This window comes from Uranotaenia lowii, chromosome 2 (genome assembly GCF_029784155.1).
Source record: "Uranotaenia lowii strain MFRU-FL chromosome 2, ASM2978415v1, whole genome shotgun sequence".
NCBI lineage: Eukaryota > Metazoa > Arthropoda > Insecta > Diptera > Culicidae > Uranotaenia > Uranotaenia lowii.
This window is the reverse complement of record NC_073692.1, coordinates 57,152,333-57,164,768: the sequence shown is the minus strand read 5'-3', so window position 1 is coordinate 57,164,768 and position 12,436 is coordinate 57,152,333. Positions and strand designations below refer to the sequence as shown.

General features: G+C 34.7%; 1 non-coding gene across 1 annotated transcript; it reads right to left on the bottom strand.

Moving 5' to 3' along the window:
* Positions 1 to 10,274: 10,274 nt before the first annotated feature.
* Positions 10,275 to 10,384, bottom strand: LOC129750202 (U6 spliceosomal RNA). The gene has a single exon (XR_008738338.1). It is a non-coding gene; the product is annotated as a U6 spliceosomal RNA (small nuclear RNA).
* Between the last annotated feature and the right edge of the window lie 2,052 nt (positions 10,385 to 12,436).

The following is a 12,436-nucleotide window of genomic DNA, read 5'->3' as shown; positions in this document are numbered from 1 at the left end:
GGAACTATTAATGGATATATAACGGATCGAAAGCAATGCGGGATGTTTGCCAGATGGGTTCAGGAAACTTGTCATTACGTTAACGCGACACACGTCCCGATTGCAAATCCCTGTTTCAATGACGTGAACTTCACATGTTACTTTGAATTTGTGCGTACTTCAAACATCGATCTTAGTTTGGATGTCTACACGCTTGATCACTACTTTTACATATACTTAATAGGTGTTGTTCCAGAACTAACAGTTATCTTGGTGCCACGCGCAAAATTATTGAATTTATCCGAGTTTTTTCTATCACCGTTTGATTGGCAGGCTTGGTCTTTGATTGGTTTGGTATTTCTTGCAGTTGAAATAGTTAATCTTGCCAGACCAAGTTTATTTCATAACGAACCTGTTATGTTTGCTCTCTGTGGTCTAAAACAGTTTAACGTTAATCGAACCAATCGAGCAGAACGATTTGCTCTGCTGTCCCTAGTTCTGTCCTGTTTTCTGCTCACCAGTGCCTACGAGGCCAAAATTGTGGCGTTCATGACTAGCAAACCTACAGCTAAGCCAATCAACACAATCCAGGAACTGACCGATAGCCGAATAATAACCCAGACCCAAGAAGAACTCATCATAAATCTGGAACTAAACGAATCTCAAGCCTATCAAGTTCCAAAATCCACGGCTGATTTACTGCTGTCGACATTATCCAATTGGGAATTTCAACAGATGGAGCCTAAGTTTAGGCTACTCAAACGATCGCTTGGAATTCAAGTGTACTCAATTGGGCAAATGTACAGAGGGCAACTTTTTGAACCGCTTCAATGGACACAGAGGCGGTTTTTCGAGGCCGGTCTCTTGTTCATATGGGAACAAGAGTGCCAAAATGAATACTTCTACTCACAACTGAGGCAGTTTCGTCACACAAGTACACCGGAACAAGGTGGTTTGAGACTAGAGGATCTTCTACTGGCTTGGATCGGACTGGTGGTTGGGTATTTGTTGAGTTTTATTGTTTTGAGGATTGAACTGTTGTTACAAAATATTTCGAAACAAATGTGTAAAAATCGTATATTTCAATAAACTTATCAATCTTATCGATGTTTTAATCTACTTCCCTTCCAGATAGATTCTTGGTTCAAAAAATGTTGTAAAGTTCCCGCAAAATTTTGTTCCATTTGCGCGATAAGTTCTCTAAATATGCCAAAACTATCATAGGAGCTCGTAAACACGCGTAAGCTTCAAGTTCGAAGATTCATTTTATATATTGCAGAACGCAAGTATCAATATATGAATCCTCCATTTTTTGGAACAGCTGGTAATATTCTTTTAAAATAATCGATAGAAAACTTAGTAACATTTCTTTAGATATTCTATATCATCATTCGAATACAGCACTGGCAATACGTGCGACTTGCTGAGTTATTCCTTAAGAATATCTGCCCGGCTTCTCTTAGACCGCGTCATGATTGGACTACGCAATACTACGGAGCGGATCTTTGGAGGTGGTGCCAACGGTTCCTGACTATCTGGAAACCCCAGGAACTCGTCCTCAGAGGAACTTCGTCGCCGTTTGCCCTGCCGTTCATTTTTTCGTGGAATCTCGGTTCGTACCATCACATTCCAACGTCTTCGAGGTTCGTGTACCATTTTCAGTTGATGACGATGTGCTGTGAAAACGATTGTTCCAATTGAAATCATACGTATTTCATCATTTTTCTTGAGTATCGCAATGACCGGTGACGCCCACTCACTAGATTTAATCGGTGTTATTATGCCTTGCTGTTCTAAACCTTGTAGATCAGTGGTTTTCAAAGTGGTCCCTACCGCCCCCTTGGGGGCGTTGAGAGCTTCCAGGGGGGCGGTGAGCTCAATGTTGAAATTTGGGGGGCGTTGGAAGGGTTCAGGGGGGCGGTTAGGTCGTAATTCACATTTCCACAAATCACGAAACAACGAAGATTTGAAATAACAACGAGTAAGTTTGATACAAAAAACGTTACAAAACATGTATAAGGTTGTAGAAATATCTATTATTTCACAGAGCTGCAAGCAAATTTTTGTTCCAGTATCTCAATAATTATGTTTAAATGTATATATAAGCTTTTTTTTATTTTTACTGATTTTGTATACGCTCTACATGTAAGATTATTCGGGTTATACCTAAACAAGAATAATTTTAGATGGCAATGATTGATAATTTTCGAAATTTGTTCTCTCAAAAAATCTGATAAACAGAAAATACCTTCGAAAAAAATCTGTATTGAAAGGCGTCATTTGTGATTAAGTGATAGATTTATTTTAAAGAAAATATGTAAGAATTATTTAGTTCTTATTTGTTCATCTCTATTTCAATCGATTCAATAAATCAATTGTGCCATTTGCCAAGGAAAAACTTTTAATCTTTTCGGTTATCACTAACATTGCCTGGATTCAGTTATTGATAGCTAATTTAAATTTTAAGACCCGCAAATGCTGCATAACCTTGTACAGGACTCAAATTCAAATACCAAGAAGTAAAACTATTCTTTCGTTATTTAAACGGCTTGACAGTATTTAATTTGTATTCAACTATGCAATTTAGTTTTCAACACTTATGCAATTTGATGGTTAATGGAATTTTTTTTGACTACATTTAATATATATGATTGGACATCAGAACAAACTAATTGATCAGTTTAAGCAAGTGTCAGGAAAGTCGAGGAAATTAAGGAAAGTAAGGTTTGCCAGAATTTTTCAGCACGTATCCGGGCCGGACAAACCAGGCAATTTTCTATAAAATCCTGACAAAATCCGGGCATTTCATCTCTTGATTGACGATCAAAAATCCGGGCAATATCCGGGCAAATTTTGACAAAACCCAGAAATTACTCACCAAAAATCATGATAAAAAAAATTGAAAAAAATAAAAAAAATATATTAAAATTCATAAACAGATTTTAAATCGTATTTAAGGCTTCGGAAAAACCTTTCATAATTATTTCTACAAAATATGATCAAAATTTTTTGTTTTGGTGGCTAAAGAAAAAAAATTTGCAACACAGTTTTTTTTGTTTGAGTTTCCAAATAAAGAGAAAAACTCCGGGCAAAATCCAGGCATTCTTCATTAAAATCCGGGCAAAATTTTGTATGAAATATCCGGGCAAACCCGGATAAAACCAGGCAATCTGGCAACCTTAGAATAAAGTGTTTACTGGAGGTTTTAAGCAATATGAGGCCTTTGGAGCCAAAAAAGTATAAGTGCATGAAAGCTAATTTCGAGAAAACACACTTTTAAGTAGATATGTTTGATAATTTTCCATATTTTTCTCAAAAATTTGCATGTTTCGTTCGAACAAAGTAGTATGCAATTAAAATTCTAAAAATCTAAAAAAAATCATAGAGTATTTTTCGAAATATAAAGAATCGTTTGACATTATCAAATCAAAATCAAACATTTGTACATTTATAATACCTACCTCTTTGGCTCTGAGGGCCTCATATAAATTTAATTGAGTTTAGAGCTAAGCCTTACAATAACATCAAGCCAAAAGCTAATGGTTTTTAAACGATCCAGATTTTCAATATTTTTAATAGATTTGCTGAAAATTTACCCTGGGGGGCGTTGAGCTCCAAAATTTTGCAAAAGGGGGCGGTGAGTGAAAAAAGTTTGAAAACCACTGTTGTAGATGAACCAAAAACTTCTCTTTCAATTTGTACGGTACCTGATAGGCTTTTTTGAAGATTGGTTGGTCTATTTTGAAGGTTAAATCCACCTCAAATCCTAAAATATCCACTGTTTGTTGCGAATCCAAGTTGTTGATATTCAAATGCTTCATAAAATTGTTCTTCCATTCAGGATAAAACGTTTCCATCCAGTCTCTTCCCAAAAGAGGAACGAAATTCTTCTTGCTTTTCAAAACAACCAACTCTTTCTTTTTTATCAGATTATTGAGACTAACCAACACTTTGATTTGACCTTCAATCTCAAGTTTGGCTCCATCCACAACAATCAATTTTTGTTACATTTTTCTATAGCAAGAGAAGGAAACATTGTTTTGTAAAGGGTTTCGCTCATAACCGAAACCTCCGATCCTGTGTCTATTTCCATTGAAAGATTTTGATTACCTATAGACACATCCACATAGCATGTCTCAGACACACTATTAACATTTCAAATCATCAAACAATCTATTTCGCTTTCCTCACTAGAATCCTTCAGACGCAGTCTATCAAACTTATCAGAAGGAGAGACGTTTTTCCCTTCTTCTTCTTTTTCAATAAAATGAACATTCTTTTTTTCAAACCAGCAATCCCTGCGCAGATGTCCCGATCGACCACATTTGTTGCAAACCGCTCTAGCATGATTGAACTGTTTACGACTATGAAAACGTTGATCGTTACTACCGTTTTTATCGAAACTCCTGCTTCTCGATCTATTTCTATCAACTCTCCCATAATTGTTCTGATTATAATTAGTTCTGCCTTGATAACGCTGATTTTCAAAACGCTCACGACGCACACAGGGGAAAACAATGTAAAAAGGTGATCAAAATTGTTTACGCAAAAACGGAGCGTTTTGGACCCATAGTGTCTTTGGGACACTTTACTTACATTCAAAGCACTTTAAAATGAGCTTTTGATAATAATGATTAAATCACCTAGCAGTGAGATAGAAAATTTTTTTTTTGTATTTTTCATTTTAGAGCACTTATGTCTTTGGCAAGTTTTTAGATTGTAAAAAATGTAGCAATTTTATTGAAGACGTCAACATCGTAGAAGCTAACCCAAAAAAGTTAGAAGGGTTCAAAATAAAAAAATATTTTTTTATTAAAATTTTCAGTATTTTAACGATATCTTTCCAGGCCGAGCTTATTCGAGCAAGATATGTTCGAAAGAGTTTTGAGTCACTTAAAATCGAATAGTTTTGTGGAACACAGTTAATAAGAATATTCAGACTGAAACGAGTTAGATTGGAAAAACTAAGAAAAAATAGCTGTTTTCGAACACCTGTATCTTTCTAGTTCGGTTGAGTTCGGTTCATTTTTTGGTTGCATTTGAATCAGACAGGTTTCAACGTTATAAAAACATGGAGTTTATAACGTTAATTTGTTTATTTTGTAGCTTTATAAGTGATTAAAGTTAGCTATTTTCAAGGAATCTAGAGGAAAAATTCCAAGTTTATTTAAACTGACAATTAGCAATCGTTTTAATTTAGGTGAAATTTTAGCCAAATCATTCTCTCGCTCGCGTATAACTCTTTTAAGCCTCCATTGACGAACCTTATCATCTACCTTTCCGCTTACAATACAATATACTTGATGAGTTGATGATGTTTTTCGGTTAGCTAATTTTAAATGCAAAAAAAATTCCTCTAGATTCCTTGAAAATAGCTAACTTTAATCATTTATAAAGCTACGAAATAAACAACTTAACATTGTAAACTATATGTTTTTACAAAGTTGAAACCTGCCTGATTCTAATGCAACCAAAACATGAACCGAACTCAACCGAACTAGAAAGATACAGGTGTTCGAAAACAGCTATTTTTTCATAGTTTTTCCAATCTAACTCGTTTCAGTCTGAATATTTTTATTAACTGTGTTCCACAAAACTATTCGATTTTAAGTGACTCAAAACTCTTTCGAACATATCTTGCTCGAATAAGCTCGGCCTGGAAAGATATCGTTAAAATACTGAAAATTTTAATAAAAAAATATTTTTTTATTTTGAACCCTTCTAACTTTTTTGGGTTAGCTTCTACGATGTTGACGTCTTCAATAAAATTGCTACATTTTTTACAATCTAAAAACTTGCCAAAGATATAAGTGCTCTAAAATGAAAAATACAAAAAATAATTTTTCTATCTCACTGCTAGGTGATTTAATCATTATTATCAAAAGCTCATTTTAAAGTGCTTTAAATGTAAGTAAAATGTCCCAAAGACACTATGGGTCTAAAACGCTCCGTTTTGGCGTAAACAATTTTGATCACCTTTTTACATCGTTTTCCCCTGTGTGCGACGGCCCAAACGATTTTTAATGGAAAAAATATCCGCATTAAGGGGGGGGGGGGGGGGGGGGTAGGGTCTAACACTTTCAAAAAATCGATTTTTTTATTTTTTTATTTTCTTATTGTAAAACATTTCAAGAATGTTGTGTCAAATTTTCAAGTCAATTGAAGCAAAACTGTAGAAGTTATAGGCCTTTATCTCCTCCTATCTAATACTGCAAGAAAGCAAGAGCAGAAACTTCAAACGCGTTTTTCTCGAAAGCACATTTTTAAAGTCCGTGGACATCGTCATTTGAAAACTACTTATCCGATTCTTTTCAAATTTGGAACATATTTTCTACATATAAAATACCAGACCCCAACGTTTTTCTTTTTTGATTTTTTTACTTTGGGGCGATTTTGGAGGTGAAAAAATGGCGGATTTTTAAGTGAAAAATCGTAGTTTTTACTTCAAACAGCCACAAAAATTTCATAAAAATATTTTTAAGTTAAATAAAAACGTTGGGCTGGACATCTATTAGAAATATTTTGCTCTGATTTTTTTACTTCAGATGATTCTGTGCTAAGATACAGTGTCCACCGCAAATCCTGTTTTCTAAAAGGCATCCTCGAAAATGCTCCGTCACCGGCTCATTTTTCAATATTTTTCTACGAAAAAATTACTAAATGTTCTTTCAACAATGCCTTGTAGAATGGAAAAAAATTTGAATACATTTGTTTGAACGAAAGCTCTAGAAAAAAATCGTGAAAATGGTGTTTTTTTATACCCGTTAGACCCTACACCCCCCCCCCCCCCCTTAACTTCGCTGTGTTCACCAATAATCTTGGCGCGTTCCCCAGCTAGCTCGCTATTGATGATTAAGTTTGCTACCTCATCTAACTCCCGGTCGTCACCATAAGCAATTTATGCTGCAGAATTTTATCTCGAAGACCAATAATCAACCGATCCCTTATTGCTTCATTTTTAAATTCTCGAAAATTGCATTTTTCTGCTAAAAGTTTAACAGCCAAAACGAAATTTTCCGAATTTTCACTAACACCTTGAAATCTGTTGTAAAATTTGTATCTATGCATTAAGGCTGGTTGCGTTTTATCAAAACGAGCTTTCAATTTGGGGATAATATCCCTATATTGCAGGTTACTAACTTCCTTATTGGGGAGAGTAGTTTGATTTCATCATAAACGAAGTCGCCACTGAGTGAAATAAACCACGATTTCCTGGACGCTTCCGATACATTATTTAGCTCACATAATATTTCAAACCTTTCCACGTAATTCTGGAACGACCTGCCCACATGATAGTGGTCAATCGTTCCGATCATACTGGGGGCCGCCATTTAGCTAAATATACTTTGCAATAAAATACTATGCAGTGTAAATCCAAAAGAAGAAAAAAAAACCAACTTTTAATATTTTATACTCACTCAAAAGATGGAATTACTACCTGCAGTACGACCTGTGGGAAAGCCACACTAATGTACCCACCTCAAGCGCCACACGTTTGGTAGAATAACCGCTAGCACTAACTATGCAACGTTGATTCTCACTGTCGTCGATGACTCACTAATGCTGCTCACAGCTCACAGTCTGAATTTGATCCAAGAGCTGCTGCTGTTGAGTGTAGGTAGCCTAGCGTATGCAGATTCACTTTGCTACGGCGATCCACTATCTCACGATGTAACTCACTCTCTTCGCTGCGATGTTCTATGTTGTTTTTGTAGCCTCACGTATGTAGATTCGCTTCGCTACGACGATCTACTATCGCTCGCTGTATGGGTAACTCACGCTCTCCCGGTATCTTTAACTTCTTCGGACCAAGCCTCAGTAGAAATGGAATCTGTGGATGAAATTTCAAAATGGCGTTAGAAACACGTTTATTATATTTATAATTTCACAATGCCAATATGCAGTTTAATAAATCACTTATTTACAGAACTTTTTTTTATATATGTTGGTAATTGCTTTTTTTTTTTTTTTCAACCTTTTCAACAGGTAATCTAGCACTTAGCTTCAATATACCCTCTTCAGTAATTGCAAATTCCTCTGAGGACAGGTATCTCTCAAGCAATTCAAATTAATTTTTTTTTTTACTTACGACCCACACTAGAAAATGTTTATTTTCTGTTTGAATCACCAATTGTCCTCGTCGCCACTAAAATGTATCAGCAAGGGAATGTTGTTACCCACTGTAATAACTGTTAAAGGTAAGTTTTCGGATAACTACGGATTAACACAGGAATAGATTGCCTCCGGTTAGACGGCTAGAATACGAATGGTTATATTCCATTTGTTCTTTTCAGATCTTCGTGTTTCGAATCACGAAAGCTTCAAGTGTGTGTGTGTGTGTGTGTGTGTGTGTGTGTGTGTGTGTGTGTGTGTGTGTGTGTGTGTGTGTGTGTGTGTGTGTGTGTGTGTGTGTGTGTGTGTGTGTGTGTGTGTGTGTGTGTGTGTGTGTGTGTGTGTGTGTGTGTGTGTGTGTGTGTGTGTGTGTGTGTGTGTGTGTGTGTGTGTGTGTGTGTGTGTGTGTGTGTGTGTGTGTGTGTGTGTGTGTGTGTGTGTGTGTGTGTGTGTGTGTGTGTGTGTGTGTGTGTGTGTGTGTGTGTGTGTGTGTGTGAGATTGCTCATATTTTGATTTTGGAATTCACTCTTCAGTTTTCCAAATGCCGTCCAAGGAAGGAGACCAGCGTTTCTAAATTTTGCTCGGGTATCGCGAAAATCGGAGCTACTCGCATGCAAAGCACGCTAAATCGCTAAAAGTTGCCAAATCATCCCCTAATTTTATACAGCAAAAGGAAGGGGAAAGGTATCAGATATTTGCAAGCACATGAAACTGTCAAAGTTCGCGAATAAATATCTGGTTTGGCAAGCCATCTGTACCTGTGGCTTGAAAAGCAGCATTTTTATAGCTTCCAGGACTGTCAACCAAGAAATTTACGTGAAAGAGTGTTTGAATAAACATCTGCTGCCTTTCTTGAAGATACACGGTCGTTCCGTACTGTTTTGGCCAGATTTGGCATCTTGCCATTACGGTAAAAAGGCCATGGAGTGGTACGCCGCCAACAACGTGCAGGTTGTTCCCAAGGACAAGAACCCTCCCAACACGCCAGAGCTTCACCCAATTGAGAAATACTGGGCTATTGTCAAGCGGAACCTAAATAAGATAAAAAAACTGCTAAGGACGAGCAGCAGTTCAAGGCAAACTGGCTTTCTGCGGCGAAGAAGGTGGACAAGGTGGCTGTACAAAATCTGATGGCAGGGGTTGAGCGTAAGGCCCGGCAATTCGGATTTGGAAAAGCGGAAGCCTAACTGAATATTTTTACTGAATTTTATACTAATTAAACTTTAAAAAGAAATTTAATTTGATTTTTAAATCAACGATTTCACCGATTTACACGTGCTTTCCCTTGACCAAATTTTGACCGTATCACCCTTTAGGGTAGAATAGGAATACCTGATCCCCTTTTCTTATTTTCATCATATCTGTTTGGGAAAATTCAGCAACTTGCCGTCTTTCGCATTTTCTGACAGCGTGTAATTTCAAGCTTATATGCTCTGAAAATTAGAAAGATACATGAACTCGTAGATGAACTAGAAGCATTTTCGTGGGACTAAAAAAAGTGATATTTTTTAAGTTAAAGGTGACTTGATCCTTTACTAAAAAAAACTTGATTCTGATTTCGGGGTGCCCTGATCCTAGACAAAAATCAAGTAAAATCCGAAGGTAAAATGTTCGTTGATTATTCATTGTCATATTAGACTTAGTCGATTTGGGGGTCACTATTGAATTTCTTCTATTTGGTTCAAATATCATCCATGATTATTTTCATAATTTTTAAGTAACTTTTACATGAGTAAATTTGAACTTGAATTTGTATGGAAAATTGCATATTTGGTACTGAAAAATCAACATCAATTTTCGGGTTTGAACAAATCATTTTGATTGTAAAAAAATGAATATTTGTCATACCAAATTTTATGCTGATATGAAATATTTCCCAATAAACCAATTTAAGCCTCAATTGTATTTTGTGTTTCTCATTCTTCTTTATCGTAAACTTCATATTTAAAAAAGTTTCGATAAATTACTCAAGGCCTCAAATTTCACATTTCCCTAGGTACAAATAATTTTAATAACTTGGAGGCCCTGAATTCAAATATTTTTGTTATTAAGTTTTTGTCTCACACTTTTTCTTTAATCAGTTTTAAAAATAGGTAAAAATTAAATAAGAAATTTCTTTTTGACAAAATTTTAAGATTTCAACAAAATAAGATAAAGGCTTCAAATTAATTATCTCTCTCCGAAAGATCGATAGTAGCTTATTTCATATTTTGCGTGTCATCCTTGCGCAATGTTCATGCTAATCTTCTCTCTATCGTTTGAATTTTAGTATATGTTCAGCCGATGCTAGACAATAAATATTTTTGGTTTCAGCGAAAAAGGTTGTAGCAGTCATCTTCTTGTTTGCATTACTCCATTCAAACCAATGTAAATTTCAGAAATTTTCAAGCAAAAAACAAATGGAGATTTTAACAAATCGTTTAATGAAATAAAACCATTTTAATAAAAACTGTAGAGTTTAAATTCTTCAGATCACTTATCATCATCATCCTCATTATAATTCTTAAATTAAATGAAATATAATAAGGAACTAAGGAATCAGTTAGAGCATCAGTTATCAATGATTGAGTTCACTTAAATCTTATAAACTTCATATCATCAAAACTAGAAACGCGTTTTTCAATCTTCTTATTTTGTTTAAGTATTCAAATAAATTTACCAAATTTCATTTTTTTTTAATTTCACATTAGTTTTCCGAATTTTATGGTCAAAATATTTTATTTTATTTTTCATGAAACTATTTTATAGCTTTATCAGTGAAATTTTATACTCTTTGAGAAAGAATATTTAAGAGTTGAAAGATTTTAGACGGATAAAAGATTAGAATAAGATGAAAGATGTTGAAAATGAGCGGAACAGTAATTTTAATTTGAAAAATTTTTCATAACACTTCATAACTTTGTTCCTCACGGGTCTACTACTTGTAGTTGTAGATACAGGTAGAATTGTAGCTACCATCACAAAATAGTAGGCCATGCGTGGTTAGCCCCACAATAGGAAAACTTGCAGTGCGAACAAAGTTCGTATATTAAGTGGTCGGAATTCGACCAGACCGAACTGAATGCCATTAACATGTTTCGCATCCACTGCAATTCATAACTAATTGTTTTTTCAAATTGGCGTTCAGTTCAGTCTGGTTTAATCCCGACCAAGTGTAAGGTGTTGCAGTTCGTGTTATGTCCAAAATAGGTACCGTAAAAAGAGGTAACTTTGATCACCGGGGTAACTTTAATCAACAATAAATTTTTGCGCAACATCTACAACTCAGCCTATAGTTTGAATTTTTGAAAACTGTTTTCTACGTTTGAAAGCCTATTAATAGAGTATCAAATAGGCGAAATTGGGTTTGTATTTGAAATTTTTTTTCTGTAAGAAAAAATGTTATTTCAAAATCTTAAAATATCTATTTTTTCCAAGGCTTGCAAACAAACAGCTTTCCTGATGAAACCAAAAGGCATTTAGAAGCAAACGGGTTGTTGAATGTGAAAGAGCTACTTTTTTGCTTTGTATATGTAAGGATATAGTGCTATTTTTATAATCATTCAGTGATAAATGATTGATATTCCAAAAATAAGGGCATTTTCCAAAAGTAAGCCCGTATTGAACAAATGTATAGAAACCTTATCGAATGGTTGAATTTGAAGAAAAAATGAAAATGAAAATAGTGTTAGGGCCTAGAGGAATGTGTGAGGTTAAAATTTCATTTGTGTTTTGTAGCTCAAAATATTTAGCAAAAATTTGTATGTACCATAAATTTTTATGTACCATAAAAGGTCTCTTTTCGATCATAAATGTTTTCAAAGGAAAACGTTAAAAAGCAAGGTAAATTGATAAAAGAGCATTTGTAAATATTATGAAAGTGTTTCTATCCTTTATGACCGAGAAAACTCGTTAAAACCGTCAAAATAGAGACTGATCAATGTTACTCCAATGCATCAAATTCAAAACAGAGACGTTTTACGTTCATATTAGTTCAGTTCTGTTTTTTTAAATATTAAACATGCCACATTTCCCTTTACAAAAAAATAAAAGATAAATATTGAAAAAAGTGATCAATATTACCCCGGATTACGGTACCGTAAACCGGCAACATACAACACTTTTCAATTTCATTGGTCTCTAAAAACATAATGTCCAAAGATAATCATTCCGTCATTACACCAAAAGTTTTAAGGTTGATGGGACATCAAATTGACGTTGTCGGAAAAATTACCGGTTAATTTCAAACTTACAAAAACATGCGATTTTCACCCAAAGAAAACTAAGAAAAAGGGGCAAATTGCAACAAACTTTGTTTTTAATGAAAAATCAAATACTAAAGTTAGAAAATTTATAGTTTTTGAT